Source organism: Phalangium opilio, unplaced genomic scaffold, assembly GCF_054372755.1.
Source record: "Phalangium opilio isolate 3A_F unplaced genomic scaffold, DU_Popi_V2 ptg000002l_1, whole genome shotgun sequence".
NCBI classification, from domain to species: Eukaryota; Metazoa; Arthropoda; class Arachnida; order Opiliones; family Phalangiidae; genus Phalangium; species Phalangium opilio.
Genome location: NW_028324144.1, coordinates 15,797,986 through 15,813,914, shown reverse-complemented (window position 1 = coordinate 15,813,914; position 15,929 = coordinate 15,797,986). Strand labels below are relative to the sequence as shown.

The 15,929-nt window shown below is 44.7% G+C and overlaps 86 non-coding genes across 86 annotated transcripts; all 86 read right to left on the bottom strand.

Annotated features, from left to right (window-relative positions):
- Positions 1-100: 100 nt before the first annotated feature.
- Positions 101-173, bottom strand: TRNAM-CAU (transfer RNA methionine (anticodon CAU)). The gene has a single exon. It is a non-coding gene; the product is annotated as a tRNA-Met (tRNA).
- A 67-nt stretch (positions 174-240) lies between these two features.
- On the bottom strand, positions 241-313 carry TRNAM-CAU (transfer RNA methionine (anticodon CAU)). Its single transcript has one exon. It is a non-coding gene; the product is annotated as a tRNA-Met (tRNA).
- Positions 314-380: 67 nt separating this feature from the next.
- Positions 381-453, bottom strand: TRNAM-CAU (transfer RNA methionine (anticodon CAU)). The gene has a single exon. It is a non-coding gene; the product is annotated as a tRNA-Met (tRNA).
- A 207-nt stretch (positions 454-660) lies between these two features.
- Positions 661-733, bottom strand: TRNAM-CAU (transfer RNA methionine (anticodon CAU)). Its single transcript has one exon. It is a non-coding gene; the product is annotated as a tRNA-Met (tRNA).
- Positions 734-800: 67 nt separating this feature from the next.
- On the bottom strand, positions 801-873 carry TRNAM-CAU (transfer RNA methionine (anticodon CAU)). The gene has a single exon. It is a non-coding gene; the product is annotated as a tRNA-Met (tRNA).
- A 195-nt stretch (positions 874-1,068) lies between these two features.
- TRNAM-CAU (transfer RNA methionine (anticodon CAU)) lies at positions 1,069-1,141 on the bottom strand. Its single transcript has one exon. It is a non-coding gene; the product is annotated as a tRNA-Met (tRNA).
- Positions 1,142-1,348: 207 nt separating this feature from the next.
- On the bottom strand, positions 1,349-1,421 carry TRNAM-CAU (transfer RNA methionine (anticodon CAU)). The gene has a single exon. It is a non-coding gene; the product is annotated as a tRNA-Met (tRNA).
- Positions 1,422-1,488: 67 nt separating this feature from the next.
- TRNAM-CAU (transfer RNA methionine (anticodon CAU)) lies at positions 1,489-1,561 on the bottom strand. Its single transcript has one exon. It is a non-coding gene; the product is annotated as a tRNA-Met (tRNA).
- Positions 1,562-1,768: 207 nt separating this feature from the next.
- On the bottom strand, positions 1,769-1,841 carry TRNAM-CAU (transfer RNA methionine (anticodon CAU)). Its single transcript has one exon. It is a non-coding gene; the product is annotated as a tRNA-Met (tRNA).
- A 207-nt stretch (positions 1,842-2,048) lies between these two features.
- Positions 2,049-2,121, bottom strand: TRNAM-CAU (transfer RNA methionine (anticodon CAU)). The gene has a single exon. It is a non-coding gene; the product is annotated as a tRNA-Met (tRNA).
- A 67-nt stretch (positions 2,122-2,188) lies between these two features.
- TRNAM-CAU (transfer RNA methionine (anticodon CAU)) lies at positions 2,189-2,261 on the bottom strand. Its single transcript has one exon. It is a non-coding gene; the product is annotated as a tRNA-Met (tRNA).
- A 207-nt stretch (positions 2,262-2,468) lies between these two features.
- TRNAM-CAU (transfer RNA methionine (anticodon CAU)) lies at positions 2,469-2,541 on the bottom strand. The gene has a single exon. It is a non-coding gene; the product is annotated as a tRNA-Met (tRNA).
- Positions 2,542-2,608: 67 nt separating this feature from the next.
- Positions 2,609-2,681, bottom strand: TRNAM-CAU (transfer RNA methionine (anticodon CAU)). The gene has a single exon. It is a non-coding gene; the product is annotated as a tRNA-Met (tRNA).
- A 67-nt stretch (positions 2,682-2,748) lies between these two features.
- Positions 2,749-2,821, bottom strand: TRNAM-CAU (transfer RNA methionine (anticodon CAU)). Its single transcript has one exon. It is a non-coding gene; the product is annotated as a tRNA-Met (tRNA).
- A 67-nt stretch (positions 2,822-2,888) lies between these two features.
- TRNAM-CAU (transfer RNA methionine (anticodon CAU)) lies at positions 2,889-2,961 on the bottom strand. The gene has a single exon. It is a non-coding gene; the product is annotated as a tRNA-Met (tRNA).
- Positions 2,962-3,168: 207 nt separating this feature from the next.
- Positions 3,169-3,241, bottom strand: TRNAM-CAU (transfer RNA methionine (anticodon CAU)). Its single transcript has one exon. It is a non-coding gene; the product is annotated as a tRNA-Met (tRNA).
- A 67-nt stretch (positions 3,242-3,308) lies between these two features.
- Positions 3,309-3,381, bottom strand: TRNAM-CAU (transfer RNA methionine (anticodon CAU)). Its single transcript has one exon. It is a non-coding gene; the product is annotated as a tRNA-Met (tRNA).
- A 195-nt stretch (positions 3,382-3,576) lies between these two features.
- On the bottom strand, positions 3,577-3,649 carry TRNAM-CAU (transfer RNA methionine (anticodon CAU)). Its single transcript has one exon. It is a non-coding gene; the product is annotated as a tRNA-Met (tRNA).
- A 207-nt stretch (positions 3,650-3,856) lies between these two features.
- On the bottom strand, positions 3,857-3,929 carry TRNAM-CAU (transfer RNA methionine (anticodon CAU)). Its single transcript has one exon. It is a non-coding gene; the product is annotated as a tRNA-Met (tRNA).
- A 67-nt stretch (positions 3,930-3,996) lies between these two features.
- On the bottom strand, positions 3,997-4,069 carry TRNAM-CAU (transfer RNA methionine (anticodon CAU)). Its single transcript has one exon. It is a non-coding gene; the product is annotated as a tRNA-Met (tRNA).
- A 207-nt stretch (positions 4,070-4,276) lies between these two features.
- On the bottom strand, positions 4,277-4,349 carry TRNAM-CAU (transfer RNA methionine (anticodon CAU)). Its single transcript has one exon. It is a non-coding gene; the product is annotated as a tRNA-Met (tRNA).
- Positions 4,350-4,416: 67 nt separating this feature from the next.
- TRNAM-CAU (transfer RNA methionine (anticodon CAU)) lies at positions 4,417-4,489 on the bottom strand. Its single transcript has one exon. It is a non-coding gene; the product is annotated as a tRNA-Met (tRNA).
- Positions 4,490-4,556: 67 nt separating this feature from the next.
- TRNAM-CAU (transfer RNA methionine (anticodon CAU)) lies at positions 4,557-4,629 on the bottom strand. The gene has a single exon. It is a non-coding gene; the product is annotated as a tRNA-Met (tRNA).
- A 67-nt stretch (positions 4,630-4,696) lies between these two features.
- Positions 4,697-4,769, bottom strand: TRNAM-CAU (transfer RNA methionine (anticodon CAU)). Its single transcript has one exon. It is a non-coding gene; the product is annotated as a tRNA-Met (tRNA).
- A 207-nt stretch (positions 4,770-4,976) lies between these two features.
- Positions 4,977-5,049, bottom strand: TRNAM-CAU (transfer RNA methionine (anticodon CAU)). Its single transcript has one exon. It is a non-coding gene; the product is annotated as a tRNA-Met (tRNA).
- A 67-nt stretch (positions 5,050-5,116) lies between these two features.
- TRNAM-CAU (transfer RNA methionine (anticodon CAU)) lies at positions 5,117-5,189 on the bottom strand. Its single transcript has one exon. It is a non-coding gene; the product is annotated as a tRNA-Met (tRNA).
- Positions 5,190-5,384: 195 nt separating this feature from the next.
- Positions 5,385-5,457, bottom strand: TRNAM-CAU (transfer RNA methionine (anticodon CAU)). Its single transcript has one exon. It is a non-coding gene; the product is annotated as a tRNA-Met (tRNA).
- Positions 5,458-5,524: 67 nt separating this feature from the next.
- Positions 5,525-5,597, bottom strand: TRNAM-CAU (transfer RNA methionine (anticodon CAU)). Its single transcript has one exon. It is a non-coding gene; the product is annotated as a tRNA-Met (tRNA).
- Positions 5,598-5,664: 67 nt separating this feature from the next.
- On the bottom strand, positions 5,665-5,737 carry TRNAM-CAU (transfer RNA methionine (anticodon CAU)). Its single transcript has one exon. It is a non-coding gene; the product is annotated as a tRNA-Met (tRNA).
- Positions 5,738-6,072: 335 nt separating this feature from the next.
- On the bottom strand, positions 6,073-6,145 carry TRNAM-CAU (transfer RNA methionine (anticodon CAU)). The gene has a single exon. It is a non-coding gene; the product is annotated as a tRNA-Met (tRNA).
- A 67-nt stretch (positions 6,146-6,212) lies between these two features.
- TRNAM-CAU (transfer RNA methionine (anticodon CAU)) lies at positions 6,213-6,285 on the bottom strand. The gene has a single exon. It is a non-coding gene; the product is annotated as a tRNA-Met (tRNA).
- A 67-nt stretch (positions 6,286-6,352) lies between these two features.
- TRNAM-CAU (transfer RNA methionine (anticodon CAU)) lies at positions 6,353-6,425 on the bottom strand. The gene has a single exon. It is a non-coding gene; the product is annotated as a tRNA-Met (tRNA).
- A 207-nt stretch (positions 6,426-6,632) lies between these two features.
- TRNAM-CAU (transfer RNA methionine (anticodon CAU)) lies at positions 6,633-6,705 on the bottom strand. The gene has a single exon. It is a non-coding gene; the product is annotated as a tRNA-Met (tRNA).
- Positions 6,706-6,772: 67 nt separating this feature from the next.
- On the bottom strand, positions 6,773-6,845 carry TRNAM-CAU (transfer RNA methionine (anticodon CAU)). Its single transcript has one exon. It is a non-coding gene; the product is annotated as a tRNA-Met (tRNA).
- A 67-nt stretch (positions 6,846-6,912) lies between these two features.
- Positions 6,913-6,985, bottom strand: TRNAM-CAU (transfer RNA methionine (anticodon CAU)). Its single transcript has one exon. It is a non-coding gene; the product is annotated as a tRNA-Met (tRNA).
- A 67-nt stretch (positions 6,986-7,052) lies between these two features.
- TRNAM-CAU (transfer RNA methionine (anticodon CAU)) lies at positions 7,053-7,125 on the bottom strand. Its single transcript has one exon. It is a non-coding gene; the product is annotated as a tRNA-Met (tRNA).
- A 67-nt stretch (positions 7,126-7,192) lies between these two features.
- On the bottom strand, positions 7,193-7,265 carry TRNAM-CAU (transfer RNA methionine (anticodon CAU)). Its single transcript has one exon. It is a non-coding gene; the product is annotated as a tRNA-Met (tRNA).
- A 67-nt stretch (positions 7,266-7,332) lies between these two features.
- Positions 7,333-7,405, bottom strand: TRNAM-CAU (transfer RNA methionine (anticodon CAU)). Its single transcript has one exon. It is a non-coding gene; the product is annotated as a tRNA-Met (tRNA).
- Positions 7,406-7,472: 67 nt separating this feature from the next.
- On the bottom strand, positions 7,473-7,545 carry TRNAM-CAU (transfer RNA methionine (anticodon CAU)). The gene has a single exon. It is a non-coding gene; the product is annotated as a tRNA-Met (tRNA).
- Positions 7,546-7,740: 195 nt separating this feature from the next.
- TRNAM-CAU (transfer RNA methionine (anticodon CAU)) lies at positions 7,741-7,813 on the bottom strand. Its single transcript has one exon. It is a non-coding gene; the product is annotated as a tRNA-Met (tRNA).
- A 67-nt stretch (positions 7,814-7,880) lies between these two features.
- Positions 7,881-7,953, bottom strand: TRNAM-CAU (transfer RNA methionine (anticodon CAU)). The gene has a single exon. It is a non-coding gene; the product is annotated as a tRNA-Met (tRNA).
- Positions 7,954-8,020: 67 nt separating this feature from the next.
- TRNAM-CAU (transfer RNA methionine (anticodon CAU)) lies at positions 8,021-8,093 on the bottom strand. The gene has a single exon. It is a non-coding gene; the product is annotated as a tRNA-Met (tRNA).
- A 67-nt stretch (positions 8,094-8,160) lies between these two features.
- TRNAM-CAU (transfer RNA methionine (anticodon CAU)) lies at positions 8,161-8,233 on the bottom strand. The gene has a single exon. It is a non-coding gene; the product is annotated as a tRNA-Met (tRNA).
- Positions 8,234-8,440: 207 nt separating this feature from the next.
- Positions 8,441-8,513, bottom strand: TRNAM-CAU (transfer RNA methionine (anticodon CAU)). The gene has a single exon. It is a non-coding gene; the product is annotated as a tRNA-Met (tRNA).
- Positions 8,514-8,580: 67 nt separating this feature from the next.
- Positions 8,581-8,653, bottom strand: TRNAM-CAU (transfer RNA methionine (anticodon CAU)). Its single transcript has one exon. It is a non-coding gene; the product is annotated as a tRNA-Met (tRNA).
- A 195-nt stretch (positions 8,654-8,848) lies between these two features.
- On the bottom strand, positions 8,849-8,921 carry TRNAM-CAU (transfer RNA methionine (anticodon CAU)). Its single transcript has one exon. It is a non-coding gene; the product is annotated as a tRNA-Met (tRNA).
- Positions 8,922-8,988: 67 nt separating this feature from the next.
- On the bottom strand, positions 8,989-9,061 carry TRNAM-CAU (transfer RNA methionine (anticodon CAU)). The gene has a single exon. It is a non-coding gene; the product is annotated as a tRNA-Met (tRNA).
- A 67-nt stretch (positions 9,062-9,128) lies between these two features.
- Positions 9,129-9,201, bottom strand: TRNAM-CAU (transfer RNA methionine (anticodon CAU)). Its single transcript has one exon. It is a non-coding gene; the product is annotated as a tRNA-Met (tRNA).
- A 335-nt stretch (positions 9,202-9,536) lies between these two features.
- TRNAM-CAU (transfer RNA methionine (anticodon CAU)) lies at positions 9,537-9,609 on the bottom strand. The gene has a single exon. It is a non-coding gene; the product is annotated as a tRNA-Met (tRNA).
- A 67-nt stretch (positions 9,610-9,676) lies between these two features.
- Positions 9,677-9,749, bottom strand: TRNAM-CAU (transfer RNA methionine (anticodon CAU)). The gene has a single exon. It is a non-coding gene; the product is annotated as a tRNA-Met (tRNA).
- Positions 9,750-9,816: 67 nt separating this feature from the next.
- On the bottom strand, positions 9,817-9,889 carry TRNAI-UAU (transfer RNA isoleucine (anticodon UAU)). Its single transcript has one exon. It is a non-coding gene; the product is annotated as a tRNA-Ile (tRNA).
- Positions 9,890-9,956: 67 nt separating this feature from the next.
- TRNAM-CAU (transfer RNA methionine (anticodon CAU)) lies at positions 9,957-10,029 on the bottom strand. The gene has a single exon. It is a non-coding gene; the product is annotated as a tRNA-Met (tRNA).
- A 67-nt stretch (positions 10,030-10,096) lies between these two features.
- Positions 10,097-10,169, bottom strand: TRNAM-CAU (transfer RNA methionine (anticodon CAU)). Its single transcript has one exon. It is a non-coding gene; the product is annotated as a tRNA-Met (tRNA).
- Positions 10,170-10,376: 207 nt separating this feature from the next.
- On the bottom strand, positions 10,377-10,449 carry TRNAM-CAU (transfer RNA methionine (anticodon CAU)). The gene has a single exon. It is a non-coding gene; the product is annotated as a tRNA-Met (tRNA).
- A 67-nt stretch (positions 10,450-10,516) lies between these two features.
- TRNAM-CAU (transfer RNA methionine (anticodon CAU)) lies at positions 10,517-10,589 on the bottom strand. Its single transcript has one exon. It is a non-coding gene; the product is annotated as a tRNA-Met (tRNA).
- A 67-nt stretch (positions 10,590-10,656) lies between these two features.
- TRNAM-CAU (transfer RNA methionine (anticodon CAU)) lies at positions 10,657-10,729 on the bottom strand. Its single transcript has one exon. It is a non-coding gene; the product is annotated as a tRNA-Met (tRNA).
- Positions 10,730-10,796: 67 nt separating this feature from the next.
- On the bottom strand, positions 10,797-10,869 carry TRNAM-CAU (transfer RNA methionine (anticodon CAU)). The gene has a single exon. It is a non-coding gene; the product is annotated as a tRNA-Met (tRNA).
- Positions 10,870-10,936: 67 nt separating this feature from the next.
- Positions 10,937-11,009, bottom strand: TRNAM-CAU (transfer RNA methionine (anticodon CAU)). The gene has a single exon. It is a non-coding gene; the product is annotated as a tRNA-Met (tRNA).
- Positions 11,010-11,204: 195 nt separating this feature from the next.
- On the bottom strand, positions 11,205-11,277 carry TRNAM-CAU (transfer RNA methionine (anticodon CAU)). Its single transcript has one exon. It is a non-coding gene; the product is annotated as a tRNA-Met (tRNA).
- A 207-nt stretch (positions 11,278-11,484) lies between these two features.
- Positions 11,485-11,557, bottom strand: TRNAM-CAU (transfer RNA methionine (anticodon CAU)). The gene has a single exon. It is a non-coding gene; the product is annotated as a tRNA-Met (tRNA).
- A 67-nt stretch (positions 11,558-11,624) lies between these two features.
- TRNAM-CAU (transfer RNA methionine (anticodon CAU)) lies at positions 11,625-11,697 on the bottom strand. Its single transcript has one exon. It is a non-coding gene; the product is annotated as a tRNA-Met (tRNA).
- A 67-nt stretch (positions 11,698-11,764) lies between these two features.
- TRNAM-CAU (transfer RNA methionine (anticodon CAU)) lies at positions 11,765-11,837 on the bottom strand. The gene has a single exon. It is a non-coding gene; the product is annotated as a tRNA-Met (tRNA).
- A 67-nt stretch (positions 11,838-11,904) lies between these two features.
- TRNAM-CAU (transfer RNA methionine (anticodon CAU)) lies at positions 11,905-11,977 on the bottom strand. The gene has a single exon. It is a non-coding gene; the product is annotated as a tRNA-Met (tRNA).
- Positions 11,978-12,044: 67 nt separating this feature from the next.
- TRNAM-CAU (transfer RNA methionine (anticodon CAU)) lies at positions 12,045-12,117 on the bottom strand. Its single transcript has one exon. It is a non-coding gene; the product is annotated as a tRNA-Met (tRNA).
- Positions 12,118-12,464: 347 nt separating this feature from the next.
- Positions 12,465-12,537, bottom strand: TRNAM-CAU (transfer RNA methionine (anticodon CAU)). The gene has a single exon. It is a non-coding gene; the product is annotated as a tRNA-Met (tRNA).
- A 67-nt stretch (positions 12,538-12,604) lies between these two features.
- On the bottom strand, positions 12,605-12,677 carry TRNAM-CAU (transfer RNA methionine (anticodon CAU)). Its single transcript has one exon. It is a non-coding gene; the product is annotated as a tRNA-Met (tRNA).
- Positions 12,678-12,744: 67 nt separating this feature from the next.
- On the bottom strand, positions 12,745-12,817 carry TRNAM-CAU (transfer RNA methionine (anticodon CAU)). The gene has a single exon. It is a non-coding gene; the product is annotated as a tRNA-Met (tRNA).
- A 67-nt stretch (positions 12,818-12,884) lies between these two features.
- Positions 12,885-12,957, bottom strand: TRNAM-CAU (transfer RNA methionine (anticodon CAU)). Its single transcript has one exon. It is a non-coding gene; the product is annotated as a tRNA-Met (tRNA).
- A 67-nt stretch (positions 12,958-13,024) lies between these two features.
- Positions 13,025-13,097, bottom strand: TRNAM-CAU (transfer RNA methionine (anticodon CAU)). The gene has a single exon. It is a non-coding gene; the product is annotated as a tRNA-Met (tRNA).
- Positions 13,098-13,164: 67 nt separating this feature from the next.
- Positions 13,165-13,237, bottom strand: TRNAM-CAU (transfer RNA methionine (anticodon CAU)). Its single transcript has one exon. It is a non-coding gene; the product is annotated as a tRNA-Met (tRNA).
- Positions 13,238-13,304: 67 nt separating this feature from the next.
- On the bottom strand, positions 13,305-13,377 carry TRNAM-CAU (transfer RNA methionine (anticodon CAU)). Its single transcript has one exon. It is a non-coding gene; the product is annotated as a tRNA-Met (tRNA).
- A 67-nt stretch (positions 13,378-13,444) lies between these two features.
- TRNAM-CAU (transfer RNA methionine (anticodon CAU)) lies at positions 13,445-13,517 on the bottom strand. The gene has a single exon. It is a non-coding gene; the product is annotated as a tRNA-Met (tRNA).
- Positions 13,518-13,584: 67 nt separating this feature from the next.
- TRNAM-CAU (transfer RNA methionine (anticodon CAU)) lies at positions 13,585-13,657 on the bottom strand. Its single transcript has one exon. It is a non-coding gene; the product is annotated as a tRNA-Met (tRNA).
- Positions 13,658-13,852: 195 nt separating this feature from the next.
- On the bottom strand, positions 13,853-13,925 carry TRNAM-CAU (transfer RNA methionine (anticodon CAU)). Its single transcript has one exon. It is a non-coding gene; the product is annotated as a tRNA-Met (tRNA).
- A 67-nt stretch (positions 13,926-13,992) lies between these two features.
- TRNAM-CAU (transfer RNA methionine (anticodon CAU)) lies at positions 13,993-14,065 on the bottom strand. The gene has a single exon. It is a non-coding gene; the product is annotated as a tRNA-Met (tRNA).
- Positions 14,066-14,132: 67 nt separating this feature from the next.
- On the bottom strand, positions 14,133-14,205 carry TRNAL-CAA (transfer RNA leucine (anticodon CAA)). Its single transcript has one exon. It is a non-coding gene; the product is annotated as a tRNA-Leu (tRNA).
- A 67-nt stretch (positions 14,206-14,272) lies between these two features.
- On the bottom strand, positions 14,273-14,345 carry TRNAM-CAU (transfer RNA methionine (anticodon CAU)). Its single transcript has one exon. It is a non-coding gene; the product is annotated as a tRNA-Met (tRNA).
- Positions 14,346-14,412: 67 nt separating this feature from the next.
- On the bottom strand, positions 14,413-14,485 carry TRNAM-CAU (transfer RNA methionine (anticodon CAU)). The gene has a single exon. It is a non-coding gene; the product is annotated as a tRNA-Met (tRNA).
- A 67-nt stretch (positions 14,486-14,552) lies between these two features.
- TRNAM-CAU (transfer RNA methionine (anticodon CAU)) lies at positions 14,553-14,625 on the bottom strand. The gene has a single exon. It is a non-coding gene; the product is annotated as a tRNA-Met (tRNA).
- Positions 14,626-14,692: 67 nt separating this feature from the next.
- On the bottom strand, positions 14,693-14,765 carry TRNAM-CAU (transfer RNA methionine (anticodon CAU)). The gene has a single exon. It is a non-coding gene; the product is annotated as a tRNA-Met (tRNA).
- Positions 14,766-14,832: 67 nt separating this feature from the next.
- Positions 14,833-14,905, bottom strand: TRNAI-UAU (transfer RNA isoleucine (anticodon UAU)). Its single transcript has one exon. It is a non-coding gene; the product is annotated as a tRNA-Ile (tRNA).
- Positions 14,906-14,972: 67 nt separating this feature from the next.
- On the bottom strand, positions 14,973-15,045 carry TRNAM-CAU (transfer RNA methionine (anticodon CAU)). Its single transcript has one exon. It is a non-coding gene; the product is annotated as a tRNA-Met (tRNA).
- A 67-nt stretch (positions 15,046-15,112) lies between these two features.
- TRNAM-CAU (transfer RNA methionine (anticodon CAU)) lies at positions 15,113-15,185 on the bottom strand. Its single transcript has one exon. It is a non-coding gene; the product is annotated as a tRNA-Met (tRNA).
- Positions 15,186-15,532: 347 nt separating this feature from the next.
- TRNAM-CAU (transfer RNA methionine (anticodon CAU)) lies at positions 15,533-15,605 on the bottom strand. The gene has a single exon. It is a non-coding gene; the product is annotated as a tRNA-Met (tRNA).
- Positions 15,606-15,672: 67 nt separating this feature from the next.
- On the bottom strand, positions 15,673-15,745 carry TRNAM-CAU (transfer RNA methionine (anticodon CAU)). Its single transcript has one exon. It is a non-coding gene; the product is annotated as a tRNA-Met (tRNA).
- Positions 15,746-15,812: 67 nt separating this feature from the next.
- On the bottom strand, positions 15,813-15,885 carry TRNAM-CAU (transfer RNA methionine (anticodon CAU)). The gene has a single exon. It is a non-coding gene; the product is annotated as a tRNA-Met (tRNA).
- Between the last annotated feature and the right edge of the window lie 44 nt (positions 15,886-15,929).

The window sequence follows — 15,929 nt, the reverse complement described above, 5'->3', positions numbered from 1 at the left end:
AGATTGACGCGCTACCTACAGCGCTATCGAGGCTGTTGTGAGAACATGTCACCTCTTTATCAACCATGTATTCTATTAACGAAAATCAGCGCCAAAATCTTGCCCCAAGCGAGGATCGAACTCACGACCTTCAGATTATGAGACTGACGCGCTACTTACTGCGCTATCGAGGCTGTCATTACAACATGTCACCTCTGTATCAATCAAGTATTCTTTTAACGACAATCAGCGCCAAAAGCTTGCCCCGAGTGAGGATCGAACTCACGACCTTCAGATTATGAGACTGACGCGCTACCTACTGCGCTACCGAGGCTGTTGTTAGATCATGTCACCTCTTTACCAATCAAGTATTCTGTTAACGACAATCAGCGCCAAAATCTTGCCTTGAGTGAGGATCGAACTCACGACCTTGAGATTATGAGACTGACGCGCTACCTACTGCGCCATCGAGGCTGTTGTTAGAACATGTCACCTCTTTATGATTCAAGTATTCTATTAACGTCAATCAGCGCCAAAATCATGCCCCGAGTGAGGATCGAACTTACGACCTTCAGATTTTGAGATTGACGCGCTACCTACAGCGCTATCGAGGCTGTTGTGAGAACATGTCACCTCTTTATCAACCATGTATTCTATTAACGAAAATCAGCGCCAAAATCTTGCCCCAAGCGAGGATCGAACTCACGACCTTCAGATTATGAGACTGACGCGCTACTTACTGCGCTATCGAGGCTGTCATTACAACATGTCACCTCTGTATCAATCAAGTATTCTTTTAACGACAATCAGCGCCAAAAGCTTGCCCCGAGTGAGGATCGAACTCACGACCTTCAGATTATGAGACTGACGCGCTACCTACTGCGCTACCGAGGCTGTTGTTAGATCATGTCACCTCTTTACCAATCAAGTATTCTGTTAACGACAATCAGCGCCAAAATCTTGCCTTGAGTGAGGATCGAACTCACGACCTTGAGATTATGAGACTGACGCGCTATCGAGGCTGTTGTTAGAACATGTCATCTCTTTATCAATCAAGTATTCTATTAACGAAAATCAGCGCCAAAATCATGCCCCGAGTGAGGATCGAACTCACGACCTTCAGATTATGAGACTGACGCGCTACTTACTGCGCTATCGAGGCTGTCATTAGAACATGTCACCTCTTTATCAATCAAGTATTCTGTTAACGACAATCAGCGCCAAAATCATGCCCCGAGTGAGGATCGAACTCACGACCTTCAGATTATGAGACTGACGCCCTACCTACTGCGCTATCGCGGTTGTTATTAGAACATGTCACCTCTTTATCAACCAAGTATTCTATTAACGAAAATCAGCGCCAAAATCATGCCCCGAGTGTGGATCGAACCCACGACCTTCAGATTATGAGACTAACGCGCTACCTACTGTGCTATCGAGGCTGTTATTAGATCATATCACCTCTTTATCAATCAAGTATTCTATTAACGAAAATCAGCGCCAAAATCATGCCCCGAGTGAGGATCGAACTCACGACCTTCAGATTATGAGACTGACGCGCAACCTACTGCGCTACCGAGGCTGTTGTTAGAACATGTCACCTCTTTATGATTCAAGTATTCTATTAACGTCAATCAGCGCCAAAATCATGCCCCGAGTGAGGATCGAACTTACGACCTTCAGATTTTGAGATTGACGCGCTACCTACAGCGCTATCGAGGCTGTTGTCAGAACATGTCACCTCTTTATCAACCAAGTATTCTATTAACGAAAATCAGCGGCAAAATCTTGCCCCAAGCGAGGATCGAACTCACGACCTTCAGATTATGAGACTGACGCGCTACTTACTGCGCTATCGAGGCTGTCATTACAACATGTCACCTCTGTATCAATCAAGTATTCTATTAACGACAATCAGCGCCAAAATCATGCCCCGAGTGAGGATCGAACTCACGACCTTCAGATTATGAGACTGACGCCCTACCTACTGCGCTATCGCGGTTGTTATTAGAACATGTCACCTCTTTATCAACCAAGTATTCTATTAACGAAAATCAGCGCCAAAATCATGCCCCGAGTGTGGATCGAACCCACGACCTTCAGATTATGAGACTAACGCGCTACCTACTGTGCTATCGAGGCTGTTATTAGATCATATCACCTCTTTATCAATCAAGTATTCTATTAACGAAAATCAGCGCCAAAATCATGCCCCGAGTGAGGATCGAACTCACGACCTTCAGATTATGAGACTGACGCGCAACCTACTGCGCTACCGAGGCTGTTGTTAGAACATGTCACCTCTTTATGATTCAAGTATTCTATTAACGTCAATCAGCGCCAAAATCATGCCCCGAGTGAGGATCGAACTTACGACCTTCAGATTTTGAGATTGACGCGCTACCTACAGCGCTATCGAGGCTGTTGTCAGAACATGTCACCTCTTTATCAACCAAGTATTCTATTAACGAAAATCAGCGGCAAAATCTTGCCCCAAGCGAGGATCGAACTCACGACCTTCAGATTATGAGACTGACGCGCTACTTACTGCGCTATCGAGGCTGTCATTACAACATGTCACCTCTGTATCAATCAAGTATTCTATTAACGACAATCAGCTCCAAAAGCTTGCCCCGAGTGAGGATCGAAATCACGACCTTCAGATTATGAGACTGACGCGCTACCTACTGCGCTACCGAGGCTGTTTTCAAATCAATTAACCTATTTATCAAGCAAGTATTCAATTAACGAAAATCAGCGCCAAAATCATGCCCCGAGTGAGGATCGAACTCACGACCTTCAGATTATGAGACTGACGCGCTACTTACTGCGCTATCGAGGCTGTCATTAGAACATGTCACCTCTTTATCAATCAAGTATTCTATTAACGACAATCAGCGCCAAAAGCTTGCCCCGAGTGAGGATCGAACTCACGACCTTCAGATTATGAGACTGACGCGCTACCTACTGCGCTACCGAGGCTGTTATTAGAACATGTCACCTCTTTATCAATCAAGTATTCTGTTAACGACAATCAGCGCCAAAATCTTGCCTTGAGTGAGGATCGAACTCACGACATTGAGATTATGAGACTGACGCGCTACCTACTGCGCCATCGAGGCTGTTGTTAGAACATGTCACCTCTTTATGATTCAAGTATTCTATTAACGTCAATCAGCGCCAAAATCATGCCCCGAGTGAGGATCGAACTCACGACCTTCAGATTATGAGACTGACGCGCTACCTACTGCGCTACCGAGGCTGTTGTTAGATCATGTCACCTCTTTACCAATCAGGTATTCTCTTAACGACAATCAGCGCCAAAATCTTGCCCCGAGTTAGGATCGAACTCACGACCTTCAGATTATGAGACTGACGCGCTACCTACTGCGCTACCGAGGCTGTTGTTAGATCATGTCACCTCTTTACCAATCAAGTATTCTGTTAACGACAATCAGCGCCAAAATCTTGCCTTGAGTGAGGATCGAACTCACGACCTTGAGATTATGAGACTGACGTGCTATCGAGGCTGTTGTTAGAACATGTCATCTCTTTATCAATCAAGTATTCTATTAACGAAAATCAGCGCCAAAATCATGCCCCGAGTGAAGATCGAACTCACGACCTTCAGATTATGAGACTGACGCGCTACTTACTGCGCTATCGAGGCTGTCATTAGAACATGTCACCTCTTTATCAATCAAGTATTCTGTTAACGACAATCAGCGCCAAAATCATGCCCCGAGTGAGGATCGAACTCACGACCTTCAGATTATGAGACTGACGCCCTACCTACTGCGCTATCGCGGTTGTTATTAGAACATGTCACCTCTTTATCAACCAAGTATTCTATTAACGAAAATCAGCGCCAAAATCATGCCCCGAGTGTGGATCGAACCCACGACCTTCAGATTATGAGACTAACGCGCTACCTACTGTGCTATCGAGGCTGTTATTAGATCATATCACCTCTTTATCAATCAAGTATTCTATTAACGAAAATCAGCGCCAAAATCATGCCCCGAGTGAGGATCGAACTCACGACCTTCAGATTATGAGACTGACGCGCAACCTACTGCGCTACCGAGGCTGTTGTTAGAACATGTCACCTCTTTATGATTCAAGTATTCTATTAACGTCAATCAGCGCCAAAATCATGCCCCGAGTGAGGATCGAACTTACGACCTTCAGATTTTGAGATTGACGCGCTACCTACAGCGCTATCGAGGCTGTTGTCAGAACATGTCACCTCTTTATCAACCAAGTATTCTATTAACGAAAATCAGCGCCAAAATCTTGCCCCAAGCGAGGATCGAACTCACGACCTTCAGATTATGAGACTGACGCGCTACTTACTGCGCTATCGAGGCTGTCATTACAACATGTCACCTCTGTATCAATCAAGTATTCTATTAACGACAATCAGCTCCAAAAGCTTGCCCCGAGTGAGGATCGAAATCACGACCTTCAGATTATGAGACTGACGCGCTACCTACTGCGCTACCGAGGCTGTTTTCAAATCAATTAACCTATTTATCAAGCAAGTATTCAATTAACGAAAATCAGCGCCAAAATCATGCCCCGAGTGAGGATCGAACTCACGACCTTCAGATTATGAGACTGACGCGCTACTTACTGCGCTATCGAGGCTGTCATTAGAACATGTCACCTCTTTATCAATCAAGTATTCTATTAACGACAATCAGCGCCAAAAGCTTGCCCCGAGTGATGATCGAACTCACGACCTTCAGATTATGAGACTGACGCGCTACCTACTGCGCTACCGAGGCTGTTATTAGAACATGTCACCTCTTTATCAATCAAGTATTCTGTTAACGACAATCAGCGCCAAAATCTTGCCTTGAGTGAGGATCGAACTCACGACATTGAGATTATGAGACTGACGCGCTACCTACTGCGCCATCGAGGCTGTTGTTAGAACATGTCACCTCTTTATGATTCAAGTATTCTATTAACGTCAATCAGCGCCAAAATCATGCCCCGAGTGAGGATCGAACTCACGACCTTCAGATTATGAGACTGACGCGCTACCTACTGCGCTACCGAGGCTGTTGTTAGATCATGTCACCTCTTTACCAATCAGGTATTCTGTTAACGACAATCAGCGCCAAAATCTTGCCCCGAGTTAGGATCGAACTCACGACCTTCAGATTATGAGACTGACGCGCTACCTACTGCGCTACCGAGGCTGTTGTTAGATCATGTCACCTCTTTACCAATCAAGTATTCTGTTAACGACAATCAGCGCCAAAATCTTGCCTTGAGTGAGGATCGAACTCACGACCTTGAGATTATGAGACTGACGCGCTATCGAGGCTGTTGTTAGAACATGTCATCTCTTTATCAATCAAGTATTCTATTAACGAAAATCAGCGCCAAAATCATGCCCCGAGTGAAGATCGAACTCACGACCTTCAGATTATGAGACTGACGCGCTACTTACTGCGCTATCGAGGCTGTCATTAGAACATGTCACCTCTTTATCAATCAAGTATTCTGTTAACGACAATCAGCGCCAAAATCATGCCCCGAGTGAGGATCGAACTCACGACCTTCAGATTATGAGACTGACAAGCTACTTACTGCGCTATCGAGGCTGTCATTAGAACATGTCACCTCTTTATCAATCAAGTATTCTTTTAACGACAATCAGCGCCAAAAGCTTGCCCCGAGTGAGGATCGAACTCACGACCTTCAGATTATGAGACTGACGCGCTACCTACTGCGCTACCGAGGCTGTTATTAGAACATGTCACCTCTTTACCAATCAAGTATTCTGTTAACGACAATCAGCGCCAAAATCTTGCCTTGAATGAGGATCGAACTCACGACCTTGAGATTATGAGACTGACGCGCTATCGAGGCTGTTGTTAGAACATGTCATCTCTTTATCAATCAAGTATTCTATTAACGAAAATCAGCGCCAAAATCTTGCCCCGAGTGAGGATCTAACTCACGACCTTTAGATTATGAGATTGACGCGCCACCTACTGCGCTACCGAGGCTGTTGTTAGAACATGTCAACTCTCTATCAATCAAGTATTCTATTAACGAAAATCAGCGCCAAAATCTTACCCCGAGTGAGGATCGAACTCACGACCTTCAGATTATGAGACTGACGCGCTACCTACTGCGCTATAGAGGCTGTTGTCAGAACATGTCACCTCTTTATGAATCAAGTATTCTATTAACGAAAATCAGCACCATAATCATGCCCCGAGTGAGGATCGAACTCACGACCTTCAGATTATGAGACTGACGCGCTACCCACTGCGCTATCGAGGCTTTCGTTAGAACATGTCACCTCTTTATCAACCAAGAATTCTATTAACGAAAATCAGCGACAAAATCATGCCTCGAGTGAGGATCGAACTCACGACCTTCAGATTATGAGACTGACGAGCTACCTACTGCGCTATCGAGGCTGTTGTTAGAACATGTAACCTCTTTATCAACCAAGTATTCTATTAAAGAAAATCAGCGCCAAAATCATGCCCAGAGTGAGGAACGAACTCACGACCTTTAGATTATGAGACTGACGCGCTACCTACTGCGCTACCGAGGCTGTTATTAGAATATGTCAACTCTCTATCAATCAAGTATTCTATTAACGAAAATCAGCGCAAAAATCTTGCCCCGAGTGAGGATCGAACTCACGACCTTCAGATTATGAGACTGACGCTCTACCTACTGCGCTATAGAGGCTGTTGTCAGAACATGTCACCTCTTTATGAATCAAGTATTCTATTAACGAAAATCAGCACCAAAATCATGCCCCGAGTGAGGATCGAACTCACGACCTTTTGATTATGAGACTGACGCGCTACCTACTGCGCTACCGAGGCTGTTATTAGAACATGTCAACTCTCTATCAATCAAGTATTCTATTAACGAAAATCAGCGCCAAAATCTTGCCCCGAGTGAGGATCGAACTCAGGACCTTCAGATTATGAGACTGACGCGTTACCAACTGCGCTACCGAGGTTGTTATTAGAACATGTCAACTCTCTATCAATCAAGTATTCTATTAACGAAAATCAGCGCCAAAATCTTGCCCCGAGTGAGGGTCGAACTCACGACCTTCAGATTATGAGACTGACGCGCTACCTACTGCGCTATCGAGGCTGTTATTGGAACATGTAACCTCTTGATCAACCATGTATTCTATTAACGAAAATCAGCGCCAAAATCATGCCCCGAGTGAGGATCGAACTCACGACCTTTAGATTATGAGACTGACGCGCTACCTACTGCGCTACCGAGGCTGTTATTAGAACATGTCAACTCTTTATCAACCAAGTATTCTATTAACGAAAATCAGCGCCAAAATCACGCCCCGAGTGAGGATCGAACTCACGACCTTCAGATTATGAGACTGACGCGCTACCCACTGCGCTATCGAGGCTTTTGTTAGAACATGTCACCTCTTTATCAACCAAGAATTCTATTAACGAAAATCAGCGACAAAATCATGCCCCGAGTGAGGATCGAACTCACGACCTTCAGATTATGAGACTGACGCGCTACCTACTGCGCTATAGAGGCTGTTGTCAGAACATGTCACCTCTTTATGAATCAAGTATTCTATTAACGACAATCAGCGCCAAAATCTTGCCTTGAATGAGGATCGAACTCACGACCTTGAGATTATGAGACTGACGCGCTATCGAGGCTGTTGTTAGAACATGTCATCTCTTTATCAATCAAGTATTCTATTAACGAAAATCAGCGCCAAAATCTTGCCCCGAGTGAGGATCGAACTCACGACCTTTAGATTATGAGATTGACGCGCTACCTACTGCGCTACCGAGGCTGTTGTTAGAACATGTCAACTCTCTATCAATCAAGTATTCTATTAACGAAAATCAGCGCCAAAATCTTACCCCGAGTGAGGATCGAACTCACGACCTTCAGATTATGAGACTGACGCGCTACCTACTGCGCTATAGAGGCTGTTGTCAGAACATGTCACCTCTTTATGAATCAAGTATTCTATTAACGAAAATCAGCACCAAAATCATGCCCCGAGTGAGGATCGAACTCACGACCTTCAGATTATGAGGCTGACGTGCTACCGACAGCGCTATCGAGGCTGTTATTAGATCAATCAACCTATTTATCAATCAAGTATTCCATTAACGAAAATCAGCGCCAAAATCATGCCCCGAGTGAGGATCGAACTCACGACCTTTAGGTTATGAGACTGACGCGCTACCTACTGCGCTACCGAGGCTGTTATTAGAACATGTCACCTCTTTATCAATCAAGTATTCTGTTAACGACAATCAGCGCCAAAATCTTGCCTTGAGTGAGGATCGAACTCACGACATTGAGATTATGAGACTGACGCGCTACCTACTGCGCCATCGAGGCTGTTGTTAGAACATGTCACCTCTTTATGATTCAAGTATTCTATTAACGTCAATCAGCGCCAAAATCATGCCCCGAGTGAGGATCGAACTCACGACCTTCAGATTATGAGACTGACGCGCTACCTACTGCGCTACCGAGGCTGTTGTTAGATCATGTCACCTCTTTACCAATCAGGTATTCTGTTAACGACAATCAGCGCCAAAATCTTGCCCCGAGTTAGGATCGAACTCACGACCTTCAGATTATGAGACTGACGCGCTACCTACTGCGCTACCGAGGCTGTTGTTAGATCATGTCACCTCTTTACCAATCAAGTATTCTGTTAACGACAATCAGCGCCAAAATCTTGCCTTGAGTGAGGATCGAACTCACGACCTTGAGATTATGAGACTGACGCGCTATCGAGGCTGTTGTTAGAACATGTCATCTCTTTATCAATCAAGTATTCTATTAACGAAAATCAGCGCCAAAATCATGCCCCGAGTGAAGATCGAACTCACGACCTTCAGATTATGAGACTGACGCGCTACTTACTGCGCTATCGAGGCTGTCATTAGAACATGTCACCTCTTTATCAATCAAGTATTCTGTTAACGACAATCAGCGCCAAAATCATGCCCCGAGTGAGGATCGAACTCACGACCTTCAGATTATGAGACTGACAAGCTACTTACTGCGCTATCGAGGCTGTCATTAGAACATGTCACCTCTTTATCAATCAAGTATTCTTTTAACGACAATCAGCGCCAAAAGCTTGCCCCGAGTGAGGATCGAACTCACGACCTTCAGATTATGAGACTGACGCGCTACCTACTGCGCTACCGAGGCTGTTATTAGAACATGTCACCTCTTTACCAATCAAGTATTCTGTTAACGACAATCAGCGCCAAAATCTTGCCTTGAATGAGGATCGAACTCACGACCTTGAGATTATGAGACTGACGCGCTATCGAGGCTGTTGTTAGAACATGTCATCTCTTTATCAATCAAGTATTCTATTAACGAAAATCAGCGCCAAAATCTTGCCCCGAGTGAGGATCGAACTCACGACCTTTAGATTATGAGATTGACGCGCCACCTACTGCGCTACCGAGGCTGTTGTTAGAACATGTCAACTCTCTATCAATCAAGTATTCTATTAACGAAAATCAGCGCCAAAATCTTACCCCGAGTGAGGATCGAACTCACGACCTTCAGATTATGAGACTGACGCGCTACCTACTGCGCTATAGAGGCTGTTGTCAGAACATGTCACCTCTTTATGAATCAAGTATTCTATTAACGAAAATCAGCACCAAAATCATGCCCCGAGTGAGGATCGAACTCACGACCTTCAGATTATGAGGCTGACGTGCTACCGACAGCGCTATCGAGGCTGTTATTAGATCAATCAACCTATTTATCAATCAAGTATTCCATTAACGAAAATCAGCGCCAAAATCATGCCCCGAGTGAGGATCGAACTCACGACCTTTAGAATATAAGACTGACGCGCTACCTACTGCGCTACCGAGGCTGTTATTAGAACATGTCAACTCTCTATCAATCAAGTATTCTATTAACGAAAATCAGCGCCAAAATCTTGCCCCGAGTGAGGATCGAACTCACGACCTTCAGATTATGAGACTGACGCGCTACCCACTGCGCTATCGAGGCTTTCGTTAGAACATGTCACCTCTTTATCAACCAAGAATTCTATTAACGAAAATCAGCGACAAAATCATGCCTCGAGTGAGGATCGAACTCACGACCTTCAGATTATGAGACTGACGAGCTACCTACTGCGCTATCGAGGCTGTTGTTAGAACATGTAACCTCTTTATCAACCAAGTATTCTATTAAAGAAAATCAGCGCCAAAATCATGCCCAGAGTGAGGAACGAACTCACGACCTTTAGATTATGAGACTGACGCGCTACCTACTGCGCTACCGAGGCTGTTATTAGAATATGTCAACTCTCTATCAATCAAGTATTCTATTAACGAAAATCAGCGCCAAAATCTTGCCCCGAGTGAGGATCGAACTCAGGACCTTCAGATTATGAGACTGACGCGTTACCAACTGCGCTACCGAGGTTGTTATTAGAACATGTCAACTCTCTATCAATCAAGTATTCTATTAACGAAAATCAGCGCCAAAATCTTGCCCCGAGTGAGGGTCGAACTCACGACCTTCAGATTATGAGACTGACGCGCTACCTACTGCGCTATCGAGGCTGTTATTGGAACATGTAACCTCTTGATCAACCATGTATTCTATTAACGAAAATCAGCGCCAAAATCATGCCCCGAGTGAGGATCGAACTCACGACCTTTAGATTATGAGACTGACGCGCTACCTACTGCGCTACCGAGGCTGTTATTAGAACATGTCAACTCTTTATCAACCAAGTATTCTATTAACGAAAATCAGCGCCAAAATCACGCCCCGAGTGAGGATCGAACTCACGACCTTCAGATTATGAGACTGACGCGCTACCCACTGCGCTATCGAGGCTTTTGTTAGAACATGTCACCTCTTTATCAACCAAGAATTCTATTAACGAAAATCAGCGACAAAATCATGCCCCGAGTGAGGATCGAACTCACGACCTTCAGATTATGAGACTGACGCGCTACCTACTGCGCTATAGAGGCTGTTGTCAGAACATGTCACCTCTTTATGAATCAAGTATTCTATTAACGACAATCAGCGCCAAAATCTTGCCTTGAATGAGGATCGAACTCACGACCTTGAGATTATGAGACTGACGCGCTATCGAGGCTGTTGTTAGAACATGTCATCTCTTTATCAATCAAGTATTCTATTAACGAAAATCAGCGCCAAAATCTTGCCCCGAGTGAGGATCGAACTCACGACCTTTAGATTATGAGATTGACGCGCTACCTACTGCGCTACCGAGGCTGTTGTTAGAACATGTCAACTCTCTATCAATCAAGTATTCTATTAACGAAAATCAGCGCCAAAATCTTACCCCGAGTGAGGATGGAACTCACGACCTTCAGATTATGAGACTGACGCGCTACCTACTGCGCTATAGAGGCTGTTGTCAGAACATGTCACCTCTTTATGAATCAAGTATTCTATTAACGAAAATCAGCACCAAAATCATGCCCCGAGTGAGGATCGAACTCACGACCTTCAGATTATGAGGCTGACGTGCTACCGACAGCGCTATCGAGGCTGTTATTAGATCAATCAACCTATTTATCAATCAAGTATTCCATTAACGAAAATCAGCGCCAAAATCATGCCCCGAGTGAGGATCGAACTCACGACCTTTAGGTTATGAGACTGACGCGCTACCTACTGCGCTACCGAGGCTGTCATTACAACATGTCACCTCTGTATCAATCAAGTATTCTATTAACGACAATCAGCTCCAAAAGCTTGCCCCGAGTGAGGATCGAACTCACGACCTTCAGATTATGAGACTGACGCGCTACCTACTGCGCTACCGAGGCTGTTTTTAAATCAATTAACCTATTTATCAAGCAAGTATTCAATTAACGAAAATCAGCGCCAAAATCATGCCCCGAGTGAGGATCGAACTCACGACCTTCAGATTATGAGACTGACGCGCTACTTACTGCGCTATCGAGGCTGTCATTAGAACATGTCACCTCTTTATCAATCAAGTATTCTATTAACGACAATCAGCGCCAAAAGTTTGCCCCGAGTGAGGATCGAACTCACGACCTTGAGATTATGAGACTGACGCGCTACCTACCGCGCCATCGAGGCTGTTGTTAGAACATGTCACCTCTTTATGATTCAAGTATTCTATTAACGTCAATCAGCGCCAAAATCATGCCCCGAGTGAGGATCGAACTTACGACCTTCAGATTTTGAGATTGACGCGCTACCTACAGCGCTATCGAGGCTGTTGTCAGAACATGTCACCTCTTTATCAACCAAGTATTCTATTAACGAAAATCAGCGCCAAAATCTTGCCCCAAGCGAGGATCGTACTCACGACCTTCAGATTATGAGACTGACGCGCTACTTACTGCGCTATCGAGGCTGTCATTACAACATGTCACCTCTGTATCGATCAAGTATTCTATTAACGACAATCAGCGCCAAAAGCTTGCCCCGAGTGAGGATCGAACTCACGACCTTCAGATTATGAGACTGACGCGCTACCTACTGCGCTACCGAGGCTGTTATTAGAACATGTCACCTCTTTATCAATCAAGTATTCTGTTAACGACAATCAGCGCCAAAATCATGCCCCGAGTGAGGATCGAACTCACGACCTTCAGATTATGAGACTGACGCGCTACTTACTGCGCTATCGAGGCTGTCATTAGAACATGTCACCTCTTTATCAATCAAGTATTCTATTAACGACAATCAGCGCCAAAAGCTTGCCCCGAGTGAGGATCGAACTCACGACCTTCAGATTATGAGACTGACGCGCTACCTACTGCGCTACCGAGGCTGTTATTAGAACATGTCACCTCTTTACCAATCAAGTATTCTGTTAACGACAATCAGCGCCAAAATCATGCCCCGAGTGAGGATCGAACTCACGACCTTCAGATTATGAGACTGACGCGCTACCTACTGCGCTATAGAGGCTGTTGTCAGAACATGTCACCTCTTTATGAATCAAGTATTCTATTAACGAAAATCAGCACCAAAATCACGCCCCGAGTGAGGATCGAACTCACGACCTTCAGATTATGAGACTGACGCGCTACCGACAGCGCTATCGAGGCTGTTATTAGATCAATCAACCTATTTATCAATCAAATATTCCATTAACGAAAATCAGCGCCAAAATCATGCCCCGAGTGAGGATCGAACTCACGACCTTTAGATTATGAGACTGACGCGCTACCCACTGCGCTACCGAGGCTGTTATTAGAACATGTCAACTCTCAATCAATCAAGTATTCTATTAACGAAAATCAGCGCCAAAATCTTGCCCCGAGTGAGGATCGAACTCACGACCTTCAGATTATGAGACTGACGCGCTACCGACTGCGCTATCGAGGCTGTTAATAGATCAATCAACCTATTTATCAATCAAGTATTCCATTAACGAAAATCAGCGCCAAAATCATGCCCCGAGTGAGGATCGAACTCACTACCTTTAGATTATGAGACTGACGCGCTACCTACTGCGCTACCGAGGCTGTTATTAGCACATGTCAACTCTCTATCAATCAAGTATTCTATTAACGACAATCAGCGCCAAAAGCTTGCCCCGAGTGAGGATCGAACTCACGACCTTCAGATTATGAGACTGACGCGCTACCTACTGCGCTACCGAGGCTGTTATTAGAACATGTCACCTCTTTACCAATCAAGTATTCTGTTAACGACAATCAGCGCCAAAATCTTGCCTTGAGTGAGGATCGAACTCACGACCTTGAGATTATGAGACTGACGCGCTATCGAGGCTGTTGTTAGAACATGTCATCTCTTTATCAATCAAGTATTCTATTAACGAAAATCAGCGCCAAAATCTTGCCTCGAGTGAGGGTCGAACTCACGACCTTCAGATTATGAGACTGACGCGCTACCTACTGCGCTATCGAGGCTGTTATTAGAACACGTAACCTCTTTATCAACCAAGTATTCTATTAAAGAAAATCAGCGCCAAAATCATGCCCCGAGTGAGGATCGAACTCACGACCTTTAGATTATGAGATTGACGCGCTACCTACTGCGCTACCGAGGCTGTTATTAGAACATTTCAACTCTCTATCAATCAAGTATTCTATTAACGAAAATCAGCGCCAAAATCTTACCCCGAGTGAGGATCGAACTCACGACCTTCAGATTTTGAGACTGACGCGCTACCTACTGCGCTATCGAGGCTGTTATTAGAAAATGTCACCTCTTTATCAACCAAGTATTCTATTAACGAAAATCAGCGCCAAAATCATGCCCCGAGTGAGGATCGAACTCACGACCTTTAGATTATGAGACTGACGCTCTACCTACTGCGCTACCGAGGCTGTTATTAGAACATGTCAACTCTTTATCAACCAAGTATTCTATTAACGAAAATCAGCGCCAAAATCACGCCCCGAGTGAGGATCGAACTCACGACCTTCAGATTATGAGACTGACGCGCTACCCACTGCGCTATCGAGGCTTATGTTAGAACATGTCACCTCTTTATCAACCAAGAATTCTATTAACGAAAATCAGCGACAAAATCATGCCCCGAGTGAGGATCGAACTCACGACCTTCAGATTATGAGACTGACGCGCTACCTACTGCGCTACCGAGGCTGTTATTAGAACATGTCACCTCTTTATCAATCAAGTATTCTATTAACGACAATCAGCGCCAAAATCTTGCCTTGAGTGAGGATCGAACTCACGACCTTGAGATTATGAGACTGACGCGCTACCTACTGCGCTATCGAGGCTGTTATTAGAACATGTAACCTCTTTATCAACCAAGTATTCTATTAACGAAAATCAGCGCCAAAATCATGCCCCGAGTGAGGATCGAACTCACGACCTTTAGAATATAAGACTGACGCGCTACCTACTGCGCTACCGAGGCTGTTATTAGAACATGTCAACTCTCTATCAATCAAGTATTCTATTAACGAAAATCAGCGCCAAAATCTTGCCCCGAGTGAGGATCGAACTCACGACCTTCAGATTATGAGACTGACGCGCTACCCACTGCGCTATCGAGGCTTTCGTTAGAACATGTCACCTCTTTATCAACCAAGAATTCTATTAACGAAAATCAGCGACAAAATCATGCCCCGAGTGAGGATCGAACTCACGACCTTCAGATTATGAGACTGACGAGCTACCTACTGCGCTATCGAGGCTGTTGTTAGAACATGTAACCTCTTTATCAACCAAGTATTCTATTAAAGAAAATCAGCGCCAAAATCATGCCCAGAGTGAGGAACGAACTCACGACCTTTAGATTATGAGACTGACGCGCTACCTACTGCGCTACCGAGGCTGTTATTAGAATATGTCAACTCTCTATCAATCAAGTATTCTATTAACGAAAATCAGCGCAAAAATCTTGCCCCGAGTGAGGATCGAACTCACGACCTTCAGATTATGAGACTGACTCTCTACCTACTGCGCTATAGAGGCTGTTGTCAGAACATGTCACCTCTTTATGAATCAAGTATTCTATTAACGAAAATCAGCACCAAAATCATGCCCCGAGTGAGGATCGAACTCACGACCTTTTGATTATGAGACTGACGCGCTACCTACTGCGCTACCGAGGCTGTTATTAGAACATGTCAACTCTCTATCAATCAAGTATTCTATTAACGAAAATCAGCGCCAAAATCTTGCCCCGAGTGAGGATCGAACTCAGGACCTTCAGATTATGAGACTGACGCGTTACCAACTGCGCTACCGAGGTTGTTATTAGAACATGTCAACTCTCTATCAATCAAGTATTCTATTAACGAAAATCAGCGCCAAAATCTTGCCCCGAGTGAGGGTCGAACTCACGACCTTCAGATTATGAGACTGACGCGCTACCTACTGCGCTATCGAGGCTGTTATTGGAACATGTAACCTCTTGATCAACCATGTATTCTATT